Source organism: Myodes glareolus, chromosome 6 (genome assembly GCF_982192425.1).
Source record: "Myodes glareolus chromosome 6, mMyoGla1.1, whole genome shotgun sequence".
Lineage (NCBI taxonomy): Eukaryota > Metazoa > Chordata > Mammalia > Rodentia > Cricetidae > Myodes > Myodes glareolus.
In genome coordinates, this window is record NC_142031.1 from 6,436,689 (window position 1) to 6,451,334 (window position 14,646).

The following is a 14,646-nucleotide window of genomic DNA, read 5'->3' on the forward strand; positions in this document are numbered from 1 at the left end:
TTGGAGTCTAATTCAAATATCACATTTCTGGCAATTATGAGGCCTCAGGAATCTTTACATTTCAAATCTAACTATCAGATCAAAGAGTTTCAGTTCTTATCTTTTCCAAGAACAATAAATCCAGTATCTCCATCACTAAAGGTTCCTCTCCATGTGAATGTAAGCCACCAAAGATTTCTCTACCCTGAATAGGAGGGCAGTTACAACAGCTAAAAAATAAATGCTGTGTTCCTCTAGGCACAGAAATTAGAAAACTGACAAATACAGAGTCATCCATGGAAGGAACAAGGAGTAGAAAAGTCAGAAAGCACACCTACAGTTTAGCCATTTTCAAATGATAAATGATACATTTGGGAAATCCAATCAATGTACTTCTCTAGACCTGGATTTCATCTTCTTTTATTTTTCTTATTACATTTCTGTTTGTGTTTATGTCTGTACATGTACATGCACACATGGAGTCAGAGGATAATCTGTGAAAGCTGTCCTCTCCTTTCCACCATGTGCTTCTGGAGAAGGAACTTAGATCATCCAGGGTGAGAAGGAAGGGAAGGGGAGGGAAATGGGGAAAAGGAGAGGGAGAGGAGGGAAGAGGAGAAATGAACGAGAGCACACATGCACAAGTAAGGCTGGGCACAGCCTATAATCTACTGTTAGGAAGGTACAGTCAGAGGGATCACATGTTTAAAGACAGCTTGGTCTTCAGAGAGAGTTCCAGGCCAGCCAGGACTACACAGCAAGACCCTGCCTCAAAAAAAGCAAACATATAAAAGCAGAAATAAAGAAGCCATGGCTTTGAGACCTAACAGAACACAGAGAAGATAATGTTAAATGCTGATAGTGGCAAATACCAGCATTTAATATTACATTACATGACAGTACAGAGTGAAAATGCTTTAAATAAGCAAAGCCAAAGCTCTGAACTGGTGTGGGAGAACTCAGCAGACAGAAGCAGAGTGAGTTCAGGGCAATCCTCAACAACACAGCCAGTGCTGGACCAGTTCAGACTATAGAAGATCTTGCCCCAAAAAGAAAACAGAGGGAGAGAGGGAGGGAGGGAGGGAGGAAGAGAGGGAGGGAGGGAGGGAGGGAGGGAGGGAGGAAGAGAGGGAGGGAGGGAGGGAGGGAGGGAGGGAGGGAGGGAGGGAGGGAGGGAGGGAAATTGATGTAATTCTTTAAAACTATACCCTAAACCAACATTTCTAGGAAGGGCAAACATTTCATTGCTGAATGTATTGAATGTGGACATAGCATGTGGACATCTTGGACATAGCACAGTCTAGGAAAGAAAAGTGACCAGGCAGACAGGCAGTCACATCATGGGCCACGGATGTAGCTCATGGATGCAGTGTTTGCCTCTCATCAAAGAGGTCCTAAATCCAATCCCCAGCTCTGCCACACAAAAAAAGAATATTCACTTAAAGTAAATATTCTTGTGTAATTTCCCTGATAATTAAATATCTTTCTCTTTTAAAAAGCGGATGTCATTAACTACAGATTTAATTAATCTTCAATCCAAACACACACACACACACACACACACACACACACACACACACACACACACACACACACACACAGGGCATCAGTGAGTAGAACAAACAGGCTGGCCTCAAACAAGTTCGACTGGCCTCTTATTTGAGTGCTGCTGGGATTAAAGGCACACAGCACTAAATCCAGTACCCACACATATTTAAAATTCCTTGAACACCCTGTGTCCCATCCCCAGAAAGGGGGACGGTGTTGGTTTGATGTGGTGATTTGAATTTAAGCATTTAAGCTGTCCCTCTAGTCTTGTTCCTACTTGGTGGCACTGTAGAGGGAGAATTAAGAGATTGTAGCCTTCCAGGAGGTGTGCCACTGGAAGGCAGGTTTTGAGAGCTTAAAATCTAGCACCATTTCAAAGTCTCACTCTCCACTTAATGCTTGAGGTTAGAGATGTGAATCCTGCTACTTCTCTGCTACCCTACTTGCCTATAATGAACTCTTGACTCTCTGGAATGGTAATCCCAGAACAAATTTTCTTTTGTAAATTGCCTTGGTCACAGTGTCACAACAACAGAAAAATAGCCATGATAGTCTATTAATAAAATAAAATTCCTGGACAACATCTGAAACTATTATTTCTATTTAACATTTAGATTGTATAAACTATTAATTTTATTATTTTTTGTTTTTGAGACAGAATCTCACTAACGAAAATATGGCACCCCAAAATCAGAGTCAAAAGCAGGCAGGCCCCAAAGCTTCAAGAAAGCTGCCACCCATGGAATTCCAGAAAGCAGCCAACCCCCATGACACTCCCTGAAGTCCTGAGGTCACAGAAACAGAACCTGATTTATTTACCACCCTACAGTTCAGAAGAGCAGTTTCTGGACCTGGTGAGGCCATCATCTCCCCGCATGACTCTGGAGCACAGGACACATTCTTCCATGCCCTCTAAAGAAGACACTAACCTCTCAGATCAATAAAGGTTTGCTCTGACCATTTTGAGGTCAAACTGGGTCTATTCTTTCATTTTCCTCCATTGATTTATTGCTAGTCCAGGCTAAACCAGGCTGGCCTTAAACCACACACAAAGATCTGCCTGTCTCTGCCTCCCAAATACTAGTATCTAAAGTTGTACATCACCACATCTGGCCCTAAACTGTTCTTTTTACTAAGCTTATAATAATATATGCAATAAAAATATTTTGTAACTTGAGCCCCTCCCCACAAAAAAATACTTCTATTAAATCTTCACAATAGGAAAAAAAAAGCACTCATTCTGAAGAATAGATTTGGACACCGTAATAGTATTAACTATCAACTTGAATATCAGAATCACTTGAGAGGTGGCACTCTGAGCATACCTGTGAGGGGTTGTCTGGATGACAGTGATCATCTGAGCATGCCTGGTGGGAAGGGGTATCTGGATGGCAGTGATTGTCTGAGCATGCCTGGGGGAACTGTCTGGATGGTGGTGACCATCTGAGCATGGCTGTGGGGGACTGTCAGATGGTAGTGATCATCTGAGCATGCCCGTGGGGGAGGGGTATCTGGAGGGCAGTGATTGCCTGAGCATGCCTGTGGGGGAGGGGTATCTGGAAGGCAGTGATCACCTGAGCATGGCTGTGGGGAACTGTCTGGATGGCAAAGATCATCTGAGTATGGCAGTGGGCATTATGTGGGAGGCACCATTCCTTGGCTGAGATCCAGGACCCTGTAACTGGAGAAAGGGAGCCAAGCAGCTGCTTGCCTTGGTCTTCCTCTGCTTTGTGACTGAGGTCACAATGGGACTAGCTCAACAGGGTGGTGGAGCACACCTTTAATCCCAACACTCAGAAGCAGAGGCAGGTGGGTCTGTGGGTTCAAGGCTAGCTTGGTCTACATAGTGAATTTCAGGAAGGCCAGCACTGTTACACAAAGAAATCCTGTCTCAAAAAAAAAAAAAACAAAAAAAAAAAACTATAGGACTACCTTGGGTTTCTGCTGCCCTGACTTCCCCACCATGACAGACCTGGAACTATGAACCAAAATAAACCCTCTCTTCCTTAAATTATTTTGACCAAGTATTTTATCACAGCAACAGGAAGAGAAACTTCTGCACATAAATCAGTCTGAGGCCTCCTGAAGGTCATGCTAGAGGACATAATTTCAATTGTTATTTTATTCAAAGACACATATTTCACTACTGCTGCTGCTAATCAAGCCCAGCAGAAACCATCCATCTATTTTTAAATTATTAATACATAATCTGGTGGACTCTGTGAACAGAGCAGCACACACCGGGGGCTTGACTTGAGCAATGCCTCAAATGCACAGTGAGTATGTGCTCTATATTCTGTTCTTCTGAAGTTCAGCAGTCACACATAAAACTGTCCCCTTTAAAAACCAGAGCTCTTGGAGCTCACTGGCTTTGAAAAAAACAGAACATGAGAAACAGATCTATTTTGAGGACTGAGCAATTAGTTCAAATGTTAACGGTATGAATGCTTTACTTTCACATAAAGATATCCTAAACATACCCACATTTTTTAAAATATCCACACAAAACTAATTTTAAAATTAAAATGACTGCTTCATTTTACCCACCAAACCCAAACACAGCTGACCTCTAACCTACACAACCTTCTAATGCACTAACAGGGAAGCAGTATCGGCTGCAGTCTCTCTTCCTATCATTTTTTTGTTCCTTCTCCAATGCCAAACCTCTCACTTCTATCCTCACTAACTATCCTTTACTTTATTAACTACAAGCATCAACTTGAAAAAGAATGGGGATAAGGGCCAGCAAGACGGCTCAGCAGATAAAGGTGCCCTGCCACTAAGCCTGATGACCTGAGTTCCATCTCTCAAACCCACAGTGTAGAAAGAACTCCTGAAAGTTGTTCTCAGACCTCCACACATGCTCTGTGACATGTGCAACACATATACAGTATACCCCTGTGCGTGCACACGCATAGGCACATATGAAAATATTTTAAAAGAATTGTAAAAGGCTATTCATCTTCATTCTACCTGGAGAATTGATTGATTGACTGATTTAGTTTTTCAAGACAGGGTTTCTCTGTAGCTTTGGAGACTGTCCTGGAACTAGCTCTTGTAGACCAGGCTGGCCTCAAACTCAGAGATCCACCTGCCTCTGCCTCCCGGGTGCTGGGATTAAAGGTGTGCGTCATCACTGCCCTGCAGGAATGTTTTAAATATTTTATGCAAATGTTATCTGATTTTTCTCTAACATTAGGTACCTTCATGGAAACTAATATGCCTAATTGTCTCATCAATATAACTTTCAATGAAACAACATCAGAAACAGACAATTTTATACCCGTACACAAAGAAAAAGGAAGGAATGGTTGGTGAACTAGATCTATCTCTTAAGTCCTCTCCGCATTTGTACAACTAAAAAAATGCTGCCATCAGAGTGTACATCAACATCGACCTGAATCAACTGAGCAGAGAAATGGGGCACCACAGAGACAGCTCAGCAGCTAAGCGTGCTTACAGTCAAGCCTGAAAATCTCAGTTCAGTCCTCAGGAATTACACAGTGGAAGGCTGAAACTAATTTCCCTAAGTTGTCCTCTGACCACCACATGTGTCGATGGATAAACACTGTTTGCTCATTTACTTTTTTTGACTCTAGCCTAAATAAAACTAATTGATTAATAAAATAAATGTTAACTTAAAAAAAAAAAGGACAGAAGATGAGGATTGGGCTTGAAATCCTAGCCACATTATTCAACCTCTTGATGCCTCCACTTCCTGGCTTTGAACTAGATCTGTCTTATATCTACCATGACTAAATAATTCATGGGAAGAAGGAACAGAAAAAAATGGAATTATCTACAACCCTACTGTCTAGAGAAAGGAAACAACCATTTCTGCTGTACTGATTTCTGGCCTCTTGATCTCTGCTGAGTAAACACTGCTGTGTTGCTGGGATCATACTGCATGAAGTTAACAGCTACTGCTTATCCACATAGACCTTCCCTCTCTATGTAAGTATGTATTCAATCACAGAACTATGTCCCCAGCTCTTATACTGTAATAGAGAAGGAATGTGCACATCTGCTATGTGCATGTGTACATTTATGCATGCATTATGGAGGTCAGAGGTTGATGTTGGGGTATTTTCCTCTATCACTCTCCACTCTTCTCTTTCTCTCTCTCTCTCTGTCTGTCTCTCTCGCTTGTTAGGATCTCTCTTGATATTGAGACCTGCAATTCTCAAAGATTTAGTTAGACTGGGTGGTGGGCAAGCCCCTTCCTGCATCTGGTGTCCCAGTGCAAGGGATATGGACATGCACTCAGCTTTTATGTGGGTACTGGGGCTTGAACTTGGGTCGTCACACCATCTTGAGAGTTCTAAAGATTTAGACAACTGCACACTTCCTTGCTTAAACAGGCCATGGCTCAAACTTTCCCTTTCTAATACCAGATGCTTAGAGCTGACAAATCACTACATTTACTTAAGATCTTCTAGGGTGATTGTTTTTTTTTTTCTTCTTTATTCAAGAGATGAGTCAAAGTGTGTCGGCAGTGGCTAATAAATCCTCCCACTAACATAAGAAAGGCCTTTTATCACACAAGGAAAGGCAGATCACTTACGTAATATTTACCTTGTGTTATATTTCAAAACAAAACACTGACATGCCCATGGGTTAACTTTTTTTAACTGTTTGCTCATTGACTTTTTTTGACTCTAGCCTGAAATTTGTTGTTGTTTTTGCTGACTGTAGCCTGGATCTCACTATATAGCTCAGGTTGGCCTCAAACTACTCAGAGGCTTCCTTTCTCCCTCTCCCAAATACTGAAATTACAAGTATAAGTCACCATCACCAGTCAGTGAGTCAGTATACTCTCTTCTTCTTCCACTGGAGAGTAAGTGGTGACAACAGGGACTTGTGGGTTGCCAGTACACAATTAGTCCTCGCTGCACTAAACAATAAGAGCCAGGTTTACCCTGAGCACTTCCATAGAGCACTACAGTTTGAATATGGTTCTGTATTAGAACCTTACTCCCCAATGCTACAGTGCTGGAAGGGTCTAGCAGGAAGTAGCTGAGTTATGCATGAATGGGCTGATGTGAAACAGACGAGTGTCCTGAAAGTCACCCCGCTCCTGCTCACTCATATTTGCTTCCTAGCCCTTTGGCGTCTTCGGCTACAGAACAAGGTTGTTATCAGGATCATGAGCCAAATAAACTTCTAATTGTTCTAAATTACCCAGCCTAAGTCACGCACCATGGCACACACATATAATGCCAGCCCTCAGAGGTGGAGAAAGATCAGGAATTCTGAGCCAGGCTGCACTTCATAAGACTCTGGTTCAAAACTAGTAACAATTAACTAAAAAATATATTGGGGCCGGATGGTGGTGGCCCACACCTTTAGTCCCAGTACTCCAGAGGCAGAGGCAGGTGTAGGCAGAGACTGCTCGTTCATTTTCCAGCTGCCCAGTTCAGAATAATCACACAGAAACTATATTAATCACATTACTATTTGGCCAACAGCTTAGTCATATTTCTTGCTAGTTCTTATGTCTTCAATGAACCCATTTCTATTAATCTATGTATTGTCATGAGGCTGTAGCCTACTGGTAAGGTTTCACCCAGTGTCTGTTTCCTATGGCAGCTACATGGCATCTCTTTGACTTCACCTACTCTCTCTATCTCTGCTCAGATTTCCTGCCTAGCCCTGCTCTGCTAAGCCATTGGCCGAAACAGCTTTATTCATTAACCAAAGGCAATAAAACATATTCACAGCATACAGAGAAGAATCCCACATCAGGTAGGTGGTTCTCTGTTTCGAGGCAAGCCAGATCTACAGAGTGAGCTCGACAGCTGGGACTACACTGAAATCACGTCTCAAAAAACCAAAAAAAAATAAAAAGTAAAAAATAAACTGGAGCTGTAGTAAGGCATCATTGATTAAGAGCACTGGCTGCTATTCCAGAGGAGCTGGTTCAATTTCCAACACCCACATAGTGGCCCCTATCTGTAACTCCAGTACCAGATGACCCAATGCGCTCTTCTGGCCTTTGGACACACTAGGCACCCATATAGTGTACAGACATATTTTGGCAAAACACCTACATACAGTAAATTAAAAAAAAAATTAAGCAAATGATTCAATCTGTGGTATCTGTAGCAACAGAAGCAGACCAAGATACAATACACACCCTTTAGGTAGACTCACTGTTCTCACACTGGAACTGAGTAAGTCTGTTGAGGTTCCTGATAATTAAATGTCAGCATTACTGTTTTGAATGCTTTTCATTACAAATATGTGTCTGTCACCTACGTCATAGATATTGTTCTTTAAAGGACAAGCCTAAGGCTCTACTCACCTTTAATGTTTAGAGTCAAAGGCATTGCGTCAGCAATAACAGCTAACAGAAGAACTTGTGAAATGCTCGCTCTGTTCAGCCTTGACCTAGGACACACCTCTACTCACTTTGCATCTTAATGCAGTAGTCTCTTGCTGTCAACATAAATCTTTCAATATTCTTAATCAGATACATTGTAAGACTTTCTGGAAAGTCATTGTAGTTTCTCATCCCAAGTTATTCTAAGAATCCACTTCTCTGATCACTTAAAAAGGAAGTCTACCTGAGACCATCTTTTCCGCCTGACCACAGCAGTCCCAATAGCACTCCACCAGGAAGAAGACCCCACACTCACTCTGTCAACACATGCCTACCAGATTTGGTTCTGTGGCCACTATTCTAGGCACAGTTTCAGAAGTCCTCATCAGTGACAACCATGCTGCACAGTTCTCTCTTGTCACCATGGGCAGGAAAGGGAGACCAGTCTAACGACAATCTGTTACTTGGTCTTCACAGCCTGATTTTGTCACAGGCCTACAGCCAAAGATTTATTTCTATTCAATGTTCAATCTTGAGTAAATACTTTCTAGTAACTCAGCAGCAGTAACACAAGTCTACATGCATGTCAGTGAGCACACACCCCTCAACAGGAACATTTTCAACCCTTCTATCAATCATCCATCCCAGGTCAAAGCACTGATCAAAGTCTCTTCTCAGTGCTTTGGGACAGTGTGAGAGGAGATAAAAGACAAAGAGGAACACTCTAGTCAATGTCAGTGATACTGACATTTGTTTGAGTTCCACAAACTAACCCTAGACTAGAGAACAAAGACTCCCTTCCTCCCTCTTTTTTAAACAATAAAGTGACTTCCTATTATAAAATCATGTTTCCACTGACTTCTTAGACTACACAATAGCAAGCAAAAACCCTCTGACCTTGGCAAATCAAGATAAATATAATACACATTAATGTTATGTGGTTTACCAGTTTCCTCAAAACAAAAAAATAAACTTCTCACGAGTATACTCTTACATGAATAAACAAAAGCTGGTTTTGTTATATCATTTGCTAAGAAATAGCCAGGCAAATTTACAAAACCTCTAATATAAGGTAAAACTACCCTACAGGAACAGCCAGTACTGTCGACCCTAACCCTAATCTATACAGTCGCAAATGGAAAACTGGTCTGCATAGCACACAGGCAATCCAGGAAAACCTACTGGTAAGTTGTCTGGTTCATCACGAATCACAGCCACTCTCCCCTATCCTGACTACAATGTAGAAAATAAATCAGCACATAGCTAAAGGTGCCTAAATGGTCACTCCCACTCATACATACACACGCGCACACGCACATACCTCACTCCCTCCCACTCAAGCATTTCAGAAATTATCACAGCCATACAGACTGCAGCATGTTCTGTGGACTATAAAAACAGTACACAAAGGAAGAACCACATTACATCAGCTCTCGCCTCAATTCATAAATGCAAAACCACAGAACAAGGCAAAAATCTATAAAGCCTTTTTCTGGAAACCTTACGGTGAATGAACATGGGTTAAGTCTTTAAATATACTATTGAACGAGTCTCATTGATGCATTACTTTCAAAAGCCAAGGGGAGGGGAAAAGTGTAATCTTAGTCAATTTTATCATGCAAGGAGATCAAATAACATTTCAAGAGCAGCCTGCCAAGCACGAGCGCCTGCCAGAGCACAATGAGCACTCAAAGACTGTGGACTGAAAAGCATCATCTATTGGCCCCAGAGATCTTTACAAAATAGTTTCAACACTACTAAATTACAGAGTTGGCAAAAAACAAGCCCAGCCCTAACTAAGCCTGCACTACTGTGGCGTCTGTTAGGCATCTGCACACCTGCCTCCTGTTATTTTCCCAGGCAATGTAAACATCCAGGAAGACAACTGTCTTTTTCGGCCTGAGTCTACACACACTTAAAAATGAGAGCTGGCTGTGCTTCTGGAAGTAATTGCCTACAGAATGGATAGGATATTGTTCCCATGTGTGAGGAAGGTTTTCAATCATGTCTACTTTAAATCTGGAGTTTCCTGGGAAGAAGAACTCAGTACCACATTTGGGCAGAGTTGAAGGTCTTTGTCAACTCTGTCCACAGCTTTTCCTCAAATGTCTCAATCCTGAAAGCATACAGGAGTACAATTTCTAAGGGAAAATGTAATCTCATTTACCCCACTTATACCATTTCTTAAGATTGGCCATATGGCTGAGAGGCCTTCATCCAAATAATGCCCCCACAGAGTCAGTGCCACATGAGTGCCAGGAACTCTTAAAGGCTAAGATTAAGACAAAGTAGCCTGTTATAGGCATTTTCTCTCTCAGCAAACAGAAAGTGGCTAAGCAGGTCTCAGAGCAGAGGGTATCTGAATAAACAAGAACAATGTAGTGGGGAAACCACCACCACCACCACACACTCACTTGCACACCATAAACACACACAGGACAATTTAAGCTAAATGTAATCATTGTCAAGATTAACCCTGTATTTCAGCTATTTTGGCCAAGAGTCAAATCAAAGATGATCAGCATTCCTTTTATTACCAAATCCATTTTATTTGTCAACTTAAATGTACTTCCCAAGTAAGCAGTAAGTTTCAGATCAAACGGCTACTTTTGCATTATATGCTGCTCATCTATAAACAAGCTTTACTTTCACAAGGAAAACACAAACATACCCAACAAATTATTGTAAAACTGTTCTTTCGGTCCCCTAAATGTTTCTTATTCTGTTTATTTTAATTAAAATTTCCAATGCTGCAAACTATCATAATTTTAAACAATTCCAACCGGACTGTAATGGGACACTTCAAATACCAACTCCCCATTCCTAACACTCACCAGTTCACACATCTATCTCCAGAAGCCCACACATCACTTGTCCAACTTCCAGCCCGAGAGCTGCGTCCCCCCCCTCACAGCTCAAGGCCACTGGTCACTTCCCTGCCCGGAAGGGCCAGTCCTCCTGCTGGGGCCGCTGGGTCCCGCAAACTCCAGGTCAAGGGCTGGGCAGGCCGAGCCAGGCAGGGCTGGGCGGTGAATTGCACCTCCAAACAAAAGGAGGCCAGGCGCAGGCCGTGTGGGTGGGTCCCGGCTGCAGCACCCGGCCGTCGGCTGGGGATGAGCTGGGCCCACCGCCACAGCGCTAGCTCGAACTCCTTCAGCCCCAGCGGCCTGGCCAGCACTGCCACGTGCCTGTGACCCAGACTAAAGAGAAAGAGCAGCCTGCGCGCGGCGGCAGCCAGAAAAACCCGGGCTGGAACAAGGCCGGCTCCACGCGCGCCCGGGCCGCCACCAAGGGGCTAGCTAGCACACACAAAGCCTGCCACAACTGTAGCTTCTTCTTTGCCCCGCCACCCTCATCCCCCGAATCCTCCCACCGTTCCCACCAGCAGGAACTGTACGGCTGCGTGATTGATGGCAGCTCTTAATAGTGTGGTCAGCTAGAAAATACATCTGCAAGCAAGATATTACAGAGGCAGGGCATCCCTGACTGTGATCAGCAGTTCACACATCCTAGAGCTGCCTCTGCTTCAGCCAGGAATACTAATGCTAAACCGTCTCTGATGTCTAACAAATGCAGATGACACAACCAAGGACCACAGAAAATCAAAGACCTGCTTTCAAAGACGACAGGAGAGCATCAGTGTTTGTTGTAAAATATTTCTTACCCCAATTTTACTTATAATTTAAGAAATTCTCTAAGTGATTGATTAAATCTCTCCCAACCATCTCCAGAAGAAAATAAAGATCCATCTGTCATACAAGATGTAGGTTAAGCTGAATAAAATCCACCTAAAAAGGGGAATAAAATGCACATTCTTTGTCGTGTGGCTTTAAACAAACGTTAACCCATCAGCTAGATACCAACTTCATCATTAACTCAATCTGTCAGTTTATCTGAAGAGAAATATCAACTAGTAATTTCAAATTGGTTTCTTCCCCACCTCCCAATGAAGTATGGTCAAAATATATCAACTTACTAAATTTTATTAAAATGAAATTAAACTTTATATCATGTATTTCTTAGTAGTAGTAGCAAAACTGTTTTTTTTTTAATAAAACATTCTAGAAATTTTTAAGAACTCCTGAGAGAGTATGAATGTAATGTACAAACCGTAGTACTGGTCCACACTACAGGCTCAACAATCACATGATCGCTTTTGGTGCCTAGACAAGGGTACCTTTCACCTGCAGGCAAGTTTCCTCAGTTGGTTTTATACATGTTAATTAGACATGGAAGGTAGAGTAAACTGACTTACTGGGTATCTTCTTAGGTAGAGAAATCTGGAGACGATTAAGGTGATTTTTTTTCTTCAAAACATCTAAACGAAAGGAAGGTTACAGTAGAACCCACAGGTCCTGTCTTGTTGGAACAAACTATTACGCTGATGTATATATTGAAAGACCATATTTGGGGCTGAAGAAATAGCTCAGCAGTTAAGAGAACTGATTCCTCTTGCAAAGGACCCAAGTTTGATTCCCAGAACCCACATGGCAGCTCCTACCTGACTGTAACTCCAGTCCCAGCAGACCTGACACCTTCTGGCCTCTGCAGCCACTATATGCAAACATTGCATAGACATACATACAGGCAAAACACCCATACACATAAAATAAAAATAAAGGCTAAAAGTTTTAGGGGGGCTGGAAAGATGGCTCAGGGGTTGAGAGCACTGACTGCTCTTCCAGTGGACTGCACCCACATTACAGCTCCCAACTGGCTGTAACTACCATTCCAGGGGATCCAACACCTTTATACAGACATACATGCAGAAAAAACATCAATGAATAAAAAATAAAAATAAATTGTAAAAACATTCTGAGGAAAAAAGAAAAAAAAATAAGACCATCTTCCTTTAAAGAGAAAATCCTGCTACAAGAAACTGAATTGCCCTGAGAGCTGATGAAGTGTCATGCCTCTGCCACCCTACACGGTGATCCCTACAAACTGGAGGCCTTTGCAGTGTAAACCACCTCTGTCAGCTCTCCTAAACACCATTCCTCAGTGAGACCATCCTGAAGTCTGAAAATCTGCTCCCTAACTAAGTGGCTCTGAGATTGCTCCATACATGTCAGAGAGATCAATCACTCACAAAGCCTACCTACAGAAGCTACTCCTAGATTAAGACATACTTCCAATTTTCTAGTCATCTAAATCTAGACACATAGCAGAGCCTATAGAGGATCTGTTCCTCAGACCCCCTACTGACACACAGACAACTGAGATTAAGCTTTTCTGTGCCATGAAATTTACAGAGAATATACAAAATGAGAAAATAGAGCCACTGTCCAAGAATCAAATATTCACAGCAGACATTTGTGTGCTTGGCACCAAGTATGATGAAGGGCAAACAAAGACAGACTATTGTCTAGAAGGCTGGATCACAGTGAGTTAGAAAACACTAATAAGAATAACCAGGCCGGGCGGTGGTGGCGCATGCCTTTAATCCCAGCACTTGGGAGGCAAAGGCAGCCAGATCTCTGTGAATTCAAGGCCAGCCTGGTCTACAAAAGCTAGTTCCAGGACAGGCTCCAAAAGAAGAACCAGTTACATTCTGAGCTCATGCCACATAGCCTCTACCAGTTCTAAATGCTTTGATGGCATGTTATTTTACATTGTTATTACATGGGGAGGGGTGCACACACACATATAGGAAGGTCGGGACAGCTCAGCAGGAGTTGTTGGCTCTTTTCTTCACCGTGTGGGCCCAGGATTTGGCAAGGACCTTAACTCACTGAGTCATCTTGCTAGCCTTTTACAGAATTAGATGAGACAAATATTTAGCTCTTCCTTCACAGCCTCTCCACCCACACCCAAAGCATGACCTTCCAGTTGATTCTTTCCATTTTCCTAGGCATCAGGATTCCTTCCTCCACTGTAGCTGAAATAATCTTCCAGATGCCCCCTTCACATGTAGACTAGCATCTCAAATAACTAGCTTCTAAGCAAATAAATATTATATCTTCTATCAGCCTATAAATGTCTAATAAAGGTGCTGATGAGCTAGCTCGGGGGCTAAGAGCACTTGCACACCAAGGTTGACCACCTGAGTTCAATACTTGGCACAAACAGAAGAGAACCTGTTCGAGTTGTCTTCCGACTTCACAGGTACACACATGGCACAAGTGTGTGCATACACAGTAAAACGTTAGAGAAGGAGAAGCCTAATAACAGATGGCAAGATTTTTCTATCCATGTTATAAAGATGCAAACATTGTTTTTAAGATGATTTAAACAAACTCTGAGACCCAACTAGTGTCCTACTTGCAAGTTACAGATCTTTTAAGAGTTAATGAGGAGGAAGCCAGCACTCAGGAAAGGCACCAAAGCTACAGAGAAACCTTGTCTCGAAAACAAACAAAGAGTTAATGAGGAAATGGGTGTGGTGGCACATGATTTTAACTCCAGCACTAGGGAGGCAGGGACAGGCAGGAAACCCAGTCTACATAGTGAATTCCACACCAGTTAGGGCTACTTAGTAAAACCATATCTTAAAAAACAAAACAAAAAAAAAAAAACTAAACCAAAACCAAACAGCTAATGAGGTCCAGAAGACACCATGTACCAATTCCAGCCCAACTCTTCCTACTTCTGACACTGAGGCAATAAGTACCCACACTGAGCAAGGTAAACAGAACATGAAAGTGCTACAAATTCTGCTCAAAGAAAGAGGCAGCCAGTGAACTTAATTTTCCCCTTTATTTCTTCTTTTTAAAACAAATAGAGCTGGAAAGATTGTTCAGTGGTTAAGAGCACTGATGCTCTTACAGAGGACCCAAGTTCAAGTCCCACCACCCACA

General features: G+C 42.4%; 1 protein-coding gene across 8 annotated transcripts in view; it reads right to left on the bottom strand.

The window, feature by feature from the left end:
- Rere (arginine-glutamic acid dipeptide repeats) overlaps positions 1-14,646 on the bottom strand; it is a 353,454-nt gene that overhangs the window by 261,046 nt on the left and 77,762 nt on the right. The window contains exon 1 of one of the 8 annotated variants that reach the window (XM_085690232.2): positions 10,684-10,859. The exons of the other annotated variants lie outside the window; for them this stretch is intronic. The gene's annotated coding sequence lies outside the window, so the exon portion shown is untranslated. Of the gene's footprint in view, positions 1-10,683; positions 10,860-14,646 lie in introns of those variants that run through there. 8 annotated transcript variants of the gene reach the window in all.